The following is a 14,637-nucleotide window of genomic DNA, read 5'->3' as shown; positions in this document are numbered from 1 at the left end:
CCTCTCCAACTACGCAAATACGGACTCCTCCTGAATCCAGCTGTCTGGGAAAAGTCATGAAGTCTCCATCCCTACAGATGTGCAAAAAGAAGCTGGGAGACCATCACTCAGGTGTGCAGCAGAAGGGTCTCCTGCATGGGTGAGGGTACTCACCCTCAGATGTCAGGTGACATCAAGAGTCTCTCCCAATCCAGGGTCCCTCGTTTGTAAGCACTTGGGGGCATTTTTGAGCTCGACTGATGGAGAGGGCGCAGATGGGCGTGCATGAGTGGGGTGGGCAAAGGCAGCTATAAACCAAGCGCAGCTTAAGTGGCCCCAAGGACTAGAGGGATGGAGCCCCGCTAGGCGCTCAACGACTCTGGGAGCAGAGAGGGGGCGCTTAAAGCCAACAGATGGCGCAGGCTCACCTAGGCGGTGCGCCCGATAGCTCCTTCTGGCTTCCCCGGAGCGTTTCCCTTTTGGCCGGAGGCGCGGGGCGGTTGGGAGGCGTGCCGGGCCACCACTCCTTTGTGTCCCCCTCTCCGGGACAGCGGGCGGCCCTGCGGGGCAAGTCTCCAGCACGCACCTGGGACCGCTTCCTTGGGTTTCCTCCTTGCCCCTTTGAGGGATTCGTCGACATGCCACAGCAGTCGGTGCCATGACATCGGCAGAGGGCAGCTTCGCCAGCACTGAAATATTCATGCCCTGAGCTCTTGGCCGGGCTTCGCGTCGCTCCCGGGGGTCCGAGCAGGGCCAGGGGTGGGGGGTGCCGGGATCCTGGCAGCCCACGTTGGAGGGAGGGTAGGCGGCGGGGCGCGGCTGGGTGGGCGGGGGCTGGACGAGGCGGGAGGTGAGGGAGGGAGCGTCAGGAGGCGGGGTCTGGGTGGTGGGGGCCGAGCAGGGCGGAGGAAGCGAGGGAAAGTTGATCGCGGACTTGAGCCGCGGCGGCGGCTCGGGAGACAGGGGCGCAGGCTGGGGTTTGCGGGCGCGATGCTCGGCGAGAAGACGCGTCCGACGGCGGCCGGGCGCTGAGCCGGGCGGGGCGGAGCAACCCGGCCCCGGGCATGGAGCGCGGGGGTGCCGAGCCTTGGGACGATTGGGGCGCGCCTCGTCCGAGCCCGCGGCGCTCCTGAAGTTGCGGCCGGCAAGCGGCCAGCGGCGTGTGGACGGCCCAAGGGGACCCCGGAGCGGCCGGCGCGCAGTGGATGAGCCTTCGCGCGGGCAGAGAGACGCGGCAGTGGCCAGCACCTGAGCAGGCGGCCTGCGGAGGCCGATCCGGCGGAAAGCAGAGCCCAAGGCGCGGCGCGGCGCCGCTCCGCACACTCACACGGTACCAAGAGCTGCGTACTGCCGTTTCCCTCCCCGCTTCCCTCTCCTTTTCCCGCGCCGTTCACCTGCCACACGGTGTGAAAGTTGGAGCCTTGGGGTCGCGACCGCAGCCGCTGAACCACTTGTTCCCGGCGCGGCCATCGCCCGCGTCGGGCGTCCGGGGCCTCCTTCCACTCCGGCCCCTGGCCGGCATCCTGCGTCCCGCTCTGAGCCCAGGGCCGGACACGCGGCAACTTTGATTCCCGGGAACTCGAATTCCCTCCGTGTTGGCCTTCGGAGGAAAGGCACTCTACTCCCCACCCTGGTTCCTAGACCCGCGAACATTCGGGCGCTTTGCTCTCTGCGCCTCAGAGAGGGTCTGGGTCTGTGGTGGGGAGAATTTCGGAGGCAAAGAGGGCATTGGGTTCCAATACCGTCTCCTTCTGCGCTCTGGGTCCCCATTTGGATAGTGGAGATAGGGTGGGACGTACCTCCACTGCGGGGTAAGTATTGGCACTGGAGGGACCTGAAGTCACGTAGCTCTCCCCTCCTTTCATCACCTCTCTGTGCCCGCGAGAGACCCCAGCGGACTCCTGCAACCTTCCCAATTTGGTCTGACTGTGGGAAGACGCGCCTCTCGCGGAGCACGGAGCCTTGTGCGGCTCGCGCTTCGCCTCCCCAGTTCCCGGGCAGGCCCGCCACGGGCGGTGCTGGTTTTGCCTGGGGGCCTGAGCTCGGGAGCGCAGCCCCTCGTCTCCCTTGCAGGTCAGCCCGGGACGCGTGCAGAGCCCGCGCGTTCCAAGGTGGTGGTGGCACCAGACCGGCGGGCACTCAGTGCCTTGCTTCCTAGAGCCACTGTCTCCGTGTTTCGGGCGGAGATCCTGGGCCCTCGCCGCCGGATACCGACCCACTGCCACCCCAGCTTCCAGCCCACAATCTTTGTGTCATCAGTGGCCCAGTGGGGGGCAAATTAGCCTTTCTGAGGCAGTAGCACACTCCACCCTTCCTAGTAATTCAGAAAGCAGAGCCTGCCTCTTTTTCATACTTTGCCCTGTCAGACTGGAGGGGGCATTGACCCTTACTTTTGAGCCATTTAGCAAGTATCTCCACCCCAATTTGGATTTTGAAATAAGCTGGAGAGGCAGAGGAGCAGAGAGAGAGAGAGAAGAGAGAGAGAGAGAGAGAGAGAGAGAGAAAGTGCATTGGGTGGAATCAGACCATTGCAAAGGGGAGAATTAGGCTTTGTGGGATGGAGTGGGCTTGAAGAGCCTGGCTGGGGCCAGGTGAGAGGTAATGATGAGTCAGCCCATGGTGGGGGAGAGCTGGCTTGAAGTTAATATCTGGTTCATGGTGCAGGGGTAGGCACACTGCGGTCAGCTCCTTTGGAGGTGGTCGGTACCTATGAGGATGGGGACCAGATGTCACTCTGCTGAGGACAGTCTGGTAGGAAGCCCGTTAGCTGGGGGAACTGGGATGCTTGGTGCTGGCAGAGGGAGAGTACCCCGTGGGCTGGAAAGGTGGCACTACAGAAGTGACTGATGTGAACCGGAAGGCTCTGCTCTGGGTAGTGGAGAGCTGTGATAGTGTGGGAGGCCCAGAGCTGACATCCTGGCCTTGTCTGTGCTGGGCCCCTGTATACATTGTCTGTCCCCACCTTCCTGACCCTGAAACAGCTGGGCTTCTCACATCTGCTTACCAGAGGGCTTGATTTGAGGGTTATGATGGGGAATGGTCTGGTTGCCTCCCAGATAGCTCCTCCACCTAACAAGTGACCTTACCTGCAGCTTCACCATTTGAGGTTCATTTCTTTGAGTTTAATATTTTAAAGGGCACCTTTCTGAAGTCCTAATTTAAAATGCACATTCTTCTGGAAGGTGAAGGTCTAGTGGAGCCTTGTTACTCTGAATGTGTCCTGTGGACATGTAGCATCAGCCTCACCTGGGAGCTTGTTAGGAAGCAGACTCTTGCACCCCACCCCTGACCTCTTGAATCAGAATTTGTATTTGACAAGATCCTTGAGTGATTTGTTTGCTCAGTTAAGTTTGAGGAGCCCTGATCCACAGTGCCTTCTCAGGAATGGGCATTTCACAGCCCCTTGGTGCAAAAAGCCTGTCGAAAAGGGCAGTGGATAAGAATGTAGGTTTGAGAATGAGACTGGAACTTCTTTTCCTGGACAGTTACGGTGGGGTTGGATTAACAGCCCCCACTGGCCCCTTGGGGCTATCCCCTGCTAATGCCAAGAGGGTGTCTGTGTTTTGGGTATCTTTAGACAGATTCAAGTGGCAGCTAAGCTCTCTGTGCAATTAAAACATTGCCATGTGTGCTGCATATGGGGCAGTGGAAAGTGTGTAGAGGGGCAGGGTTTCTGAAGTTGGATAAGCTGCTCTGCCTCTAAGAGGGCGGGGCTGGGTAGATGCTGTCCCTTAAGGAAAAGGAATTAAGTAACTGTCCTCCACTTCATCTCTCCCTCCTGAATGGGTGGAATGACCCATTGATCACATCTCTCAGGGGCCACAGGACTTATGCAGAGGGAGCTGTAGAAATGCTAATCTGGGATAGCCTGCAGAGGGGAGGTTATGGGCCAGGCTTCACTCTTAACCCCCAGCCCCCACATCAGCCTAGGCTGGACATCCCCTTTCTGCTACCCTGGTCCCATGGGAGTTCCCTGGCCCCAAGACACAAGGATGATGCCAAGGCACGGTGTTAAGTCACCCCCCTGGTCCTCTAGAGGAATAATGGTCACCCTGAAGCCGTCAAGGCTGGCCTGAGAGTGGGGATGTGAAGGACTTCAGAGGAATTTGGATCAGAGGCTTAGTGGGGCCAACAGTATAACAGGTGAAAGGTCATGGCATGACTCATGCTCCCCAGCGCTGCCAAAAGAGGACTGTCCTTCTTCTATGCTTGCCTCTTTGCCAGGGTGCAGAGAGGCAAGGGAGAGCTGTGGGAGGATGTGAATCAGCATGGCCATGGGCCTGACAGGCAGTGATGCTCTTGTAAAAGATTCCTTCATCAATGTGTTCAAAAACAACTAAAGCAATGCAAGTCCTACTATTTTCAGATTTAAAAAAATTCATTGTTTTAAAATTGTAAAGATGTTTTTTAAAAATTAATTTAATTGGCTTCAAAGTCAATTATAGTGTTGTTCTTTTAAAAAAATTCATTTTAAAAAATGTTGAGCCTTGATTTGAGTTTTTCTTAGTCCCCCGGGAATCCTGTTTGTCCTTTAATAGGTGAGCAAGGTCATTCATAAGATGGACCCTGCTGGATGTGTTATTTCAGGATGGAGAATTTTGTCTCCAGTAGAAGAGAAATGGGGATGGGAGCAGGTTCTTCTGTGCTCCAGCCTCCTGGCCTGTGGGTGATACTGATGCCGCTCAGGAGTCTCCATCAGTCAGGCCTTCACTGACTCCTGGGGTGGGTGGGTGGGTGGGGTGGTTGCCTCTTCAGCCTGTACCTCTGTTCTTCCATTGTGCTTTTCATTATATTGCAGGGGTCTGGCCCCTCACTACACGGTGAACTCCTTCAGCAGAAGGAGCTTGTATCCTCAGGGACTGGTGCTTAGTAACTGTTCATTGATCAAATGGCTATTACATTGGCATTTGGTGTGTCTGTAACCAGTTTTAACTCTTCATGTTGGTTACCTTCAAGACTGGGCAGCTCATGCCCATCTTGCTGTATTCTGGGCTCTGGGCATATGCCCTTGGAGTAGACTTCTCAAACTCACATGCCTAGAAGGGGCTAGGAAGCTGACCAAAGGGTAGGTAGTGCCAAATGTCAGGCAATAGGGCGTGGTGGGGATTGCAGAGAATAGAAGAGCATAGGCCCCAAATAAAAGGCACAATTGTAGGCAAAATCCACCTATATGACAGAAATCAGAATAATGATTACTCCAGAGTGTAATGACTGAGACTCAAGGGGTGCTTCTGGAGTGCTGGAAATTTTCATATCTTGATCTGAGTATCTCCAACAGTGGTGAGTGATCATTTGTGCAGAAGAGTCAATTCGGAAAGATTAAAGCATTTATGGAGATAAATAGAACCATATTTATTTTGGTTCAATATGAAAATAGCTTTATTGAATACCATCAGGCAGAAAATGCGTATTCTTACCAACTTTATTGACTAGAAGGCTGTCAGTGAGAAACTTGGTATATTTAAGAAGTAGCCACATAGAGATAGCTTTCTAGTCTTTCACTGTGAAATTTAATCTGCTTCTGTCCTGGGGAGTGGGACTGGCTGCTGCCACGGCTCCTTACTGGGTGTGTATTTGGGTCTTGGCGGTTGTGCTCTTGGGGCTGCGTCTCACCTTGGCAGAGGAAGCTGGCGTGGCTCAGCGTTTTGCTCGAGGAAGGGGACTATCAGACATCCATCCTCAGCCTCAGGGGCCTCAGGCGGTGACACCGAGAGTGACACAGCAGGCTCAAGCTTAATGTTCGTATTTTTTACGCCTCCTTTGCGTAGTCTAAAACCTCATGCAAGAGCTAGTCATTATGACGGTAAACCTGTTCCCCTTCATGATTTTTAAGAGGCAGGTCAGAGGCAGACAGCTGGGGTTGAACGCTCCTGAGCCCTGAAGCCTTGCTCTGGCCTGTAACCTTGCCCAGGCCTTAGTTTTCTCAGTGGTTAAAATGGGAATAATTTCCAATTACATTGTAGGATTGCTATCAGTATTAACAAGAGGAAACCCGTACAGAAAGCCTTTTGTGTGGAGCCCGGCACACGGTTCCCATGCAGAGTGTAGTAGCTTTGATGATTATCCTTTCAGATTCAGTCATGTGTTAGGGACGTTGTATTCTAGCAAAGAGGTGAAACCTCACCTTATTTTGAGAGCTGGACAATCCATAAGTTCATAAACTGAATTCTGCCTGAAGATGATGTATGTATGTGTGTGGTTGTGGTTTTTCATTTTGCAACATTAAAAAAAAAAGCATTTTTGTAACAAAAAATATTCTAGATTTCTGGCAGCTCTGGCTAGAACTGGCAGTGGGGGGTCTGTGTTCCCACTGGCGGTGTTTGGTTGGGGCTGAGTTGCAGCGCCCCTTTTGTTTATTTGTATTTTTATTTAAACAATTCTTTGACTGAGGATTACATACATACAATAAGGTAAACAGGTATTAAATGAAAGTGATGCATTTTTGCATATATGTGCACGTGTGTAACCCCAGCTGGATCAGATGCATTGCTGGGGCCTTGGCAGGCTCCCTCAGGCTCCCTCCCACTCCAGAAGTAACCACTCTTCTGACTTGCTCTGACTTCTCTCACTTGTGTGAGTTTTGCCCGAAGTCCTCCTTTTAGATTCAGATGAGCTTAAAGCATTTGAGTCTAGCAGTCCCCACCACCATTGTAGTGCTTTACTCATTTGCACTGCATGCTGGCCCCTTTAGCGGTTTGAGTTTGTGACATCTACTCCAAGGGCTGGAAGGGTCCTTAGAGACTAGCTACATCTACCATGTTACAAGTGCGGAAACTGAGGCTCACGGTCAGGGGGAGCGGGCTTGTTCTAGGGCCTCTTCCGCAGTAAGGTGGTCCTGGATGGTAGTCAGTCAAGGGCAGAGCCCAGCTCCTTGCACCCCAGCATGAGGTGTGTCCAGGGGGCCAGGCAGACCCTCATCTCTTGGACCCCAGCCACCCAGGTTCTGACCCTGCAATCACTGTCACCCAGAGCCTCTTGCAGGCTGATCAGCCTAAGAGGGAGGGAGCCTTTCCTGGTGATGCAGCTTCCCCAAGGCAGGCTGTTAGCTGCACTGCCTTCCTTTTTAAAGGCCATGCTCCATTTGGAGAGGACCCGCAATGCCATTTGTGACAAGGATCCTGTGTACCACCTTGATTGTGTCTGTTTCTGAAAGAAGGCTGTAATTTGAGAGCCAGTGAAATCAAGGGAGGGAAGTAGAGGAGAGAGCAAGAGAAAGAGGGAGGGGAGGGAGAGAAAACAAAAGGGATGGCTGGGACCATGTCTGGATTTTCATTTGTGTCACCTGTCCTGTCCCCAAGAAATGCTGGCTTTTCCTGGCTTCCCTGAGGCTGGGTGTCAGGGTGGGCTGGGGCCCTCCAAGAGGCTCCCTTTAGCTTTGCCCCTCTTTTCTTCTGTTCTTTGCCTACAGGGTTAAGAGCCTTGTCATCCTGCCCCCTGCTCACCCAGGGCTTATTCTCCAGCCCTCTGCATCCCTTCTCTGGCTTTGATCTGCCCTGCCCTGGGAGGAGGCTGATCTTGACCTTTTCTCCTGGGGCACAGAGAGCTGATATTATCTCCAGGGAACCAGTGGTGACAGAACTCTAAGCTAGGCCTCTCTGCCCCTTCTATGGAGGCCTGAGGCTTTGTCTTAGAGGGCGAGGGATGGGCAGACGGTCACCGGAGAACCAGCACATCCTGGCCTGTGGGGCGGGAAGTCCTTCCAAATCCATCCTCCTTTGTGTTTTAGGGTCCCACATCCACTGCTGGGGAGGCCTTTCAATCAGCCATTCAGTTAACCAATACTGAGCATCACCTGTGTACCAGTCTCTATCTAGTAGCTGGGATTCATGCGGAGTGTCTACAGCAGTGCCATCCAGTAGAAATACAACGTAGGCCACAAATGCGAGTCACATACGTAGTTTTAAATTTTCCAGTAGCCACTTTAAAAAAGTTGAAAAGAAATAGGTGAAATTATTTTTGGTAATCCAGTTTATTTCATCCAGTATATCCAAAATATTATCATTTCAACTTGTAATCAATATAACAAATGATTAATGAGATATTTTACATTTTTTTTCTTTAAAATTAAGTCTTTGGAATTTGGTGTGTGATTTGCATTTACAGCACATCTCAGTTTGGACCCAGCACTTTTGAAGTGCCCAAGGGCCCATGTGGCCACATGTGGCAGGTGTCTACTGTATTGAACTGTGGAGACAGATAATAAATACATACTCAAGACAATTACAGATGATTTTGGGTGCTACAGAGAAAACAGGGGAGTAGTTGAAATGCTAAATGCAGAAGATGGGGTGGTTGGGGAGGCCTCTTGGAGGATGGGAAGATGTGGTCCATCTCCATGGACCTAAGCCCTGGCAGGGCTGGGGAGGGCATGTGTCCACAGGTCCCCTAGTACCCCACAACACAGCACAGACACCATGCTTACTGAGCATGGGATGAAATGTCCCTTCTCCAGAGAAGACCCAATTGGAGGGGGCCCAGACGGATAACAGTATTTTAGAAAAACATCTTATCTCTGAGGTGTGCATGCATGTGTGTGTGTATATTTCCCCCATCTTCTCTGCACACTTTCTGTGAGAAAGATAAAGATTAAGTTCATCTTCCCATTGCTTTTTACACTTGGGAGTTTTCCAAGCAAGGAGGAAGTTGGCTTGGAAAGCTGAGGAAGTTGTGGCAACATGGAGCATTTGGGGTCATATCCTCTGGGGGAGAGGGTCTGACCTGTCCCAAGTAGAGGGGCTTGGATGCCAAAGGGTCTTTGGGTGCTCAGCAGACCTGCCTGGAAGCCCATTTTTTTTCCTCCTGGACTTGGGACTTAGAGGAAGCACCCGTGGGCAGAGTGCTCTGAGGCTGGGTAAAGGCAGACCTTCCTTGCTTTGTGGACTTCACCTGTGACTGACCTGGGCCAGAGTGAACATTCAGGTGCCCACAGCGTCCAGTCTGTTTGGGCAGCTGATGTAAGAGTGAGGATGGCTGGGCAGGTGCTGTGACAAACCGCACATGCTTGCCCCATATGAAGGGGACACCAGTGCTGCTGTTCTTGAGTGTGGTTGTTAAGCAGGCATGCAGGACAAGGGTGGCTGGACACTTTGCCTTTTCAAAATTCTCTGGAAATCCAGATTTTTTAAAGATGCAAAATTTTATTTTAAATATTAGCAACCAATGCAAATATTTAAAAATACTATGAGGCTATTCATTCATCAAATATTTATTGAGCCCCTACTGTGTGCCAAGCACTGTTCTAGGCCCCTAGGGTCTGTCAGTGGCTCCTGCCCTTGTGTAATGTATACTATAGGGAAGAGCCAGCCCTCAGCCAGCTTCTTGTGGCCCATGCATGACCAATTTATGTATGACCTTTGTCATAGACTTAGAGTGTTAGGGCTGACAGTAATAATGGGGATCATTTATTAAGCACTCACTGTGTGCCAGGCTCTGGGCTTGGCACTTCATATGAAATCCCTCACTCAGTCCTGACAACAACTCGATGAGGCGGAGACTTCTGTTCCTTGTATTTTCCAGATGAGAAATCAGGCACAGAGAGGTTCAGCAGTTTACCCAGAGTCACATAGCTAGCAGATGGTGGGGTGGAATTGGAGCCAAGGCAGCCTGACTCCTTAGTCCTCACTCTTTTCTTCTCCCTATGCTGTACTTGGAGAAGGCCAGAGCCAACCTCCTGACTAGAGAGATGGAAACTGAGACCAGAAAGGACAAGTGACCCCCCTTGAGTCTGCACAGAGACAGTGACAGAGCTGGACTTTCAATGCAGGCCTGTCAGTGTGTTTATTGCTGTGTGGGCTTCACCTGTGATTGACCCTGGCTGGGGTTGGACATTCAGGTGCCTACAACACCCAGGGCTTTAAGAATGGGGCTGGGCAGTTACCTAACATCCATGGGAGTAAATGAGGGGGACATCCCACCAGCTTAGAAGCTGCACATCAGCTATACTGATCTGGTTACCTTATCTGGGAAGGCCATGCACTTCAGTGATCTCTGCACTTGCCTGTAACTGGAGACCCAGACTGACCCTAGCTCTAACTCCTGTAAAATCAGGGGGTCGAATGCAGTGACTCGTGTAATTTAACCCCTGCCCTATACCTTCCCCCAGCTATTGCCCAGGCTGCCTGGTGAGCTGCACTCAGTGTTTCTGGTCAAGCATTAATCCTAAACCGACCTCAGCCTGGATGCTGGGTCCCAGCCTGAGTGACCTCACTGGAGGACCACCGATTCGTCTTGTAGTTTCTGCCTATGTGTATGCATGGTAACCTAACTGTGAGGCAGGAGAATATGTATGAATGCTGAAGTCTGCAGTGACAGTCCTTGGGTTGACTTGAGTGCTTTCCTCCTCTGAACCACAGTTTTCTCACCTGTAAAGTAGGGGAAAGACCCTTCTAGCCAATCCACTTGGTTTGGCGAGGAGGGGGCTTTCATGAGGTATGTGAAAGTGCTCGGCAAAATGAATTGTGATATATAGAAGTCACAGTAAATAAATAAATATTTATGAGTCATCACTATGTATAATGACTTGAACTATGCAGGGTTTATAAGATGTATACAGATAGATATTTAAATAACAAGAACATCTCTAAACCCAACAGCCATATCTTTGATTGGCTTGGTGGCTTATGTCCACTCTAGCAACTTGATACCCATGTTTGGGGGAAAGTCCAAGTCAACAAATATTATCAAGTGACTCCTGTTTGCAGGACACTGTGCAAGGCACACTAGGGTACAGAAATAGACAAGTCCATGAGCTCTCACACCTCGTCAGAGTACCATTTTTGTACCAGTCAATTTAGTGTGTGTGTGTGTGAATGAGACAGAGACAGAGAAAACCCTGTAGTCCCCTTTAGGAATTTCAGCATCTCGTGCCTGACTCAGCTAAAGATTTTCCTTCTTTGCTCTTCATCACTGAACCTAAAACTCTCTTCCTCACCTAAGTGCCATATGTGACAGCTAGAGGCTGAGTTAGCCCAGGGATGGCTGCATCTTAGGAAGGAGACAGGAAGGGCGTGGGGTGTAAAGAGTAGGGGTTGCCGCAGGCTAGACCTGCCGGGCTGGCTGACCTGCTAAGCCGAGCTTGAGGGCTGTTGGAAACTGGAGCTCAGGCCGGAATAGGGGAGCCCATGAATAATACAGCGGGAGGGAGGCTGTTAACTAGGTGACCTCGTTGCACCTGCGTGTTTCACAGCTTCCTGGGGAGCTGCCTTGGAGGGCCCGGGGGTCAGGCGAAGGCAGAGGGAATGGGAAAGGCCAGGTGGAGACGTGGCCCCTTCATTTTCCTTCCCACTGTCCGGCTCAGAAGTTCTTCCTACTAACAGCTCCGCCTCCTTCTGGCTTTGACCCACGTGGCCTTGGACGTGTGGGCGTGCACGCATGCGTGCGTGTGTGTGCGTACTGATACGCAGGTGTGCTGGAGCCTGTCTCTGGATGTTTCTGAGCAAAAGCTGAAAGTAAGGCTGGGCCTTTTCCCCTGCCCTGCCCTCAGGCCTGATTTCCAGGTCTGTGCTGAAACAGGCATTCGGCCTGCCCTAGTCTCTGGTGCCCATACTCTGTGTCACCTTTCCGAAGATGGTCCCCTCTCTGGGCAACTTCTGGCCGTGTGGAGAATGCAGACTCCCAGACAGGACTCTATTGTGTCCCAAGGTTTTGGCCTCTGACAAAAGGAGCACCGTTTGGTGTAAGTGGGAGTCAGGTAACCCTGAATTTCTCTTCTAATGCCGTGAGGTCTGTCATTTTAAGTGTTTGTCCCTGGAGCCCGGTTACAGCCACCCAGACCTGGCACAAAGGAGCCTCCCATATCTCCCAGTGAAGCAGAGAAAGTCTCTGGGCAGAGGTGGAGTCCTCTTTGGGATGGAGCAGAGGGAGATGAGCTTAAACTGCAGCAGGAGAGCATAAAGGCAGACCCAAGGAGCAACGGGTTGTATAATGTGTCGGGTGAAGGGTGGAGGGCGGTGAAATGCTGCCGTCTGTTCCTGGAGGAGGCTGGCCTTACCTGGCTTTACCTTTCTGGGAGCTGTTTCCAGACCTCTGGCTTGGGGGTAGGAGGCAGAGGACCCCTGGCCAGTACCTGGAACAGGAATAGGGGCCCTGGCCTCCACCTCCTCCTTTGTCCTGAGTGCCATCAGCAGGGGCCTGACCCCTGTGGAGGTCCCAGGCCCTCCTCCCCAGGACTGGGAAGGGACTTCCCCTGAAAGCCACGCTCTGGCCTCGGTCTGCCTCCTCAGGCTTAGGAGCTTAGGCCCAACAGCCCAGACCTGCCTGCTGTTCTCTAGTCTTGGAACTGGGCTGTTAAGAAGTTGTACACCTCCATACACACACACCTGCTCAGAAACATAGACACGTTTGTCTGCCTGGAAGGGATGAGAAACACCTCCTCTTTTGTTCCTGGTCTGAGTGCGTATAGCCAGGGCTACAGGCACCAGGTCTCATCTGTGTGCCCACTGCCTAAGCAGGGGGTGTTTCTCTGAGCCAAACCATCCAGGTTCAAATCCTAGCTCTTCCAATAATTAGCTGTTTGACTTCAGGCACTTTAATTAATCATTCTGTTCTTTAGTTTTCTCATCTAGAAAATCAGGGTAATAACAGTACCCACCTCAAAGGGTTATTGGGAGGATTAAATGAGTTATTGCTTGTAAAAGGCTTGGGAAAGTGCCTGCCGTATAGTAAATGCTCAACAAATGTGGCTCTTGGTTATTATTATGCTACTATTACTCTCAGCTCCTGCATTCTGGAGGCTCACAGACTTGCAGGCTGCCTGGGAGGTGCCAGGAATAACTGTTATACCTGGGAGAAAGGCTATGTAGGTTCAAAGGAGGTGGAAGGGGAGTAAGGTGAGCAGTCTTGGGAGGCTTCATGGAGGAGGAGGTACCCTTGTGCAGAGCCTGTTGCTTCTCTCTGTGCCCACTGGCACTGTGCTCCTGTGGTAGAAGGCAGGAAGAGAGGCAGAATGGTACAGTGGTTAGTAGCACTGATGTTGGTCCTAAGTCAGCTGGAATTGTTTTTAGTCCACTTTTTAATTGAAGTATAATACATACAGGAAAGTGTACAGATCATACCTGTATAGTTTGAATTATCACAAAGCACTCCCCTGTAACTGCCACCCAAACCAAGAAGAAAGAAATTACCAGAAGCCATCTCTCTGTCATTAGCCAAAGATAACTTCTATCTTGACTTCTAATAGCATACATTCATTTTGCCTACTGGAACTTCCTAGGAGTGGAATATTGCTGTACGCTCTCTTTGCAATATTTTCTTTCACTCAGCTTATTTGTGAGATTCATCCTGTTGTGTATGGTTACATTCGTTCATTCCCGTTACTGTATAGATTTCTGTTGTGTGAATATACCACAGTTTAGCCACTCTACTGTTGATAGACAATTGGGTAGATTCTAGTTTTTGGCTATTATGGAAAAGGCTACTACGAACAATGATTATGTGTCTTTTGGTGTCATATATGTACATGCAATTCTGGTGGGTATTTTTGACTGTCCTTGTACCAGTACAAGCTTTATAGTTAACTACTAGCTTTATGGTCTTGATATCTAGTAGTAGAAATCCTCTAGCTTCATTCTTCTACACTTTTGTTTACCTTTGACTATTTGCACTTCTATATGAATTTTAGAGTCAAGTTTTGAAATTTCACAAAGATTCTGCTGAGATTTGATTGAAGCTGCATCAACAATATGTAGATCAATTTGAGGAAAATTGATATCTTTATAATACTGAGTTTCTGATCCACAAACAAGATATATTCCTCCATTTACCTAGGTTTTAATAAAATTCTTTCAAAACTGCTTTTTAGTTGTCTGTGTGGAGGTCTTTACACTTCTTTTATTAGATTGATTTCTGTGTGCTTTATGTTTTTGATACTATTGTAAGTGATATTTAATTTTTTTTTCATTTCTAGTTATTTGTTTCTGGCATATAGAAGTACCACTGATTTTTAAAATACTGACCTGTATCTGATAACCTTTGTTAAATTTACTTATTAAATCTGATCGTTTACCTATAGAATTTTTTATTTTTAATATATATAATCATTTTTCTATAAATAATAATAATTTTATATCTTCCTTTCTAATACTTATATAATTTTTCTGCCTTACTGCAATAGCTAGGACTTCCAGCATAATATTGCTTAGAAGTGGTGCTAGTGTGCATCCTTATTTTGATTCCGGTATTGAGAAAGTTTTCAATATTTCACCATTAAGTATGCTGTTTGCTGTTGGTTTTTGGTAGATGTCATTTATCAAATTAGGGAAATTTTTTTCCATTTTTTTTCAAAATTGTGGGAAAATATACATAACATAGAATGCCACAGTTCAGTGGCATTAAGTGCATCCACAATGCTTTGCAACCATCACCACTACCTACTTCCAAACTTTTAATCGTCTTAAACAGAAACTCATAAACTCATTACACAATAACTCTCCATTTTCTCTCCCTTCAATCCCTGGTAACCTCTATTCTATTTTCTGTCTACTCTAGGTATCTTGTATAAGTGGAGTCAGACAATACTTGTCATTCTGTGTCTGGCTTTTTTTTCACTTAGCATGTTTTCAGGGTTCATTCAATTTAGCATGTATCAGAATTTTATTCTTTTTTAAGGTTGAATAATATTCAGTTATATGCATATAGCATACTTTGTTTATTCATTCCTCT

The 14,637-nt window shown here is 49.8% G+C and overlaps 1 protein-coding gene across 1 annotated transcript in view; it reads left to right on the top strand.

Annotated features, from left to right (window-relative positions):
* Positions 1-917: 917 nt before the first annotated feature.
* LOC105099890 (cadherin-23) overlaps positions 918-14,637 on the top strand; it is a 211,077-nt gene continuing 197,357 nt past the window's right edge. The window contains exon 1 of the mRNA XM_064488592.1: positions 918-1,309. The gene's annotated coding sequence lies outside the window, so the exon portion shown is untranslated. The remainder of the gene's footprint in view (positions 1,310-14,637) is intronic.

Source organism: Camelus dromedarius, chromosome 8, assembly GCF_036321535.1.
Source record: "Camelus dromedarius isolate mCamDro1 chromosome 8, mCamDro1.pat, whole genome shotgun sequence".
NCBI classification, from domain to species: Eukaryota; Metazoa; Chordata; class Mammalia; order Artiodactyla; family Camelidae; genus Camelus; species Camelus dromedarius.
This window is presented reverse-complemented; position numbering and strand designations above follow the sequence as displayed.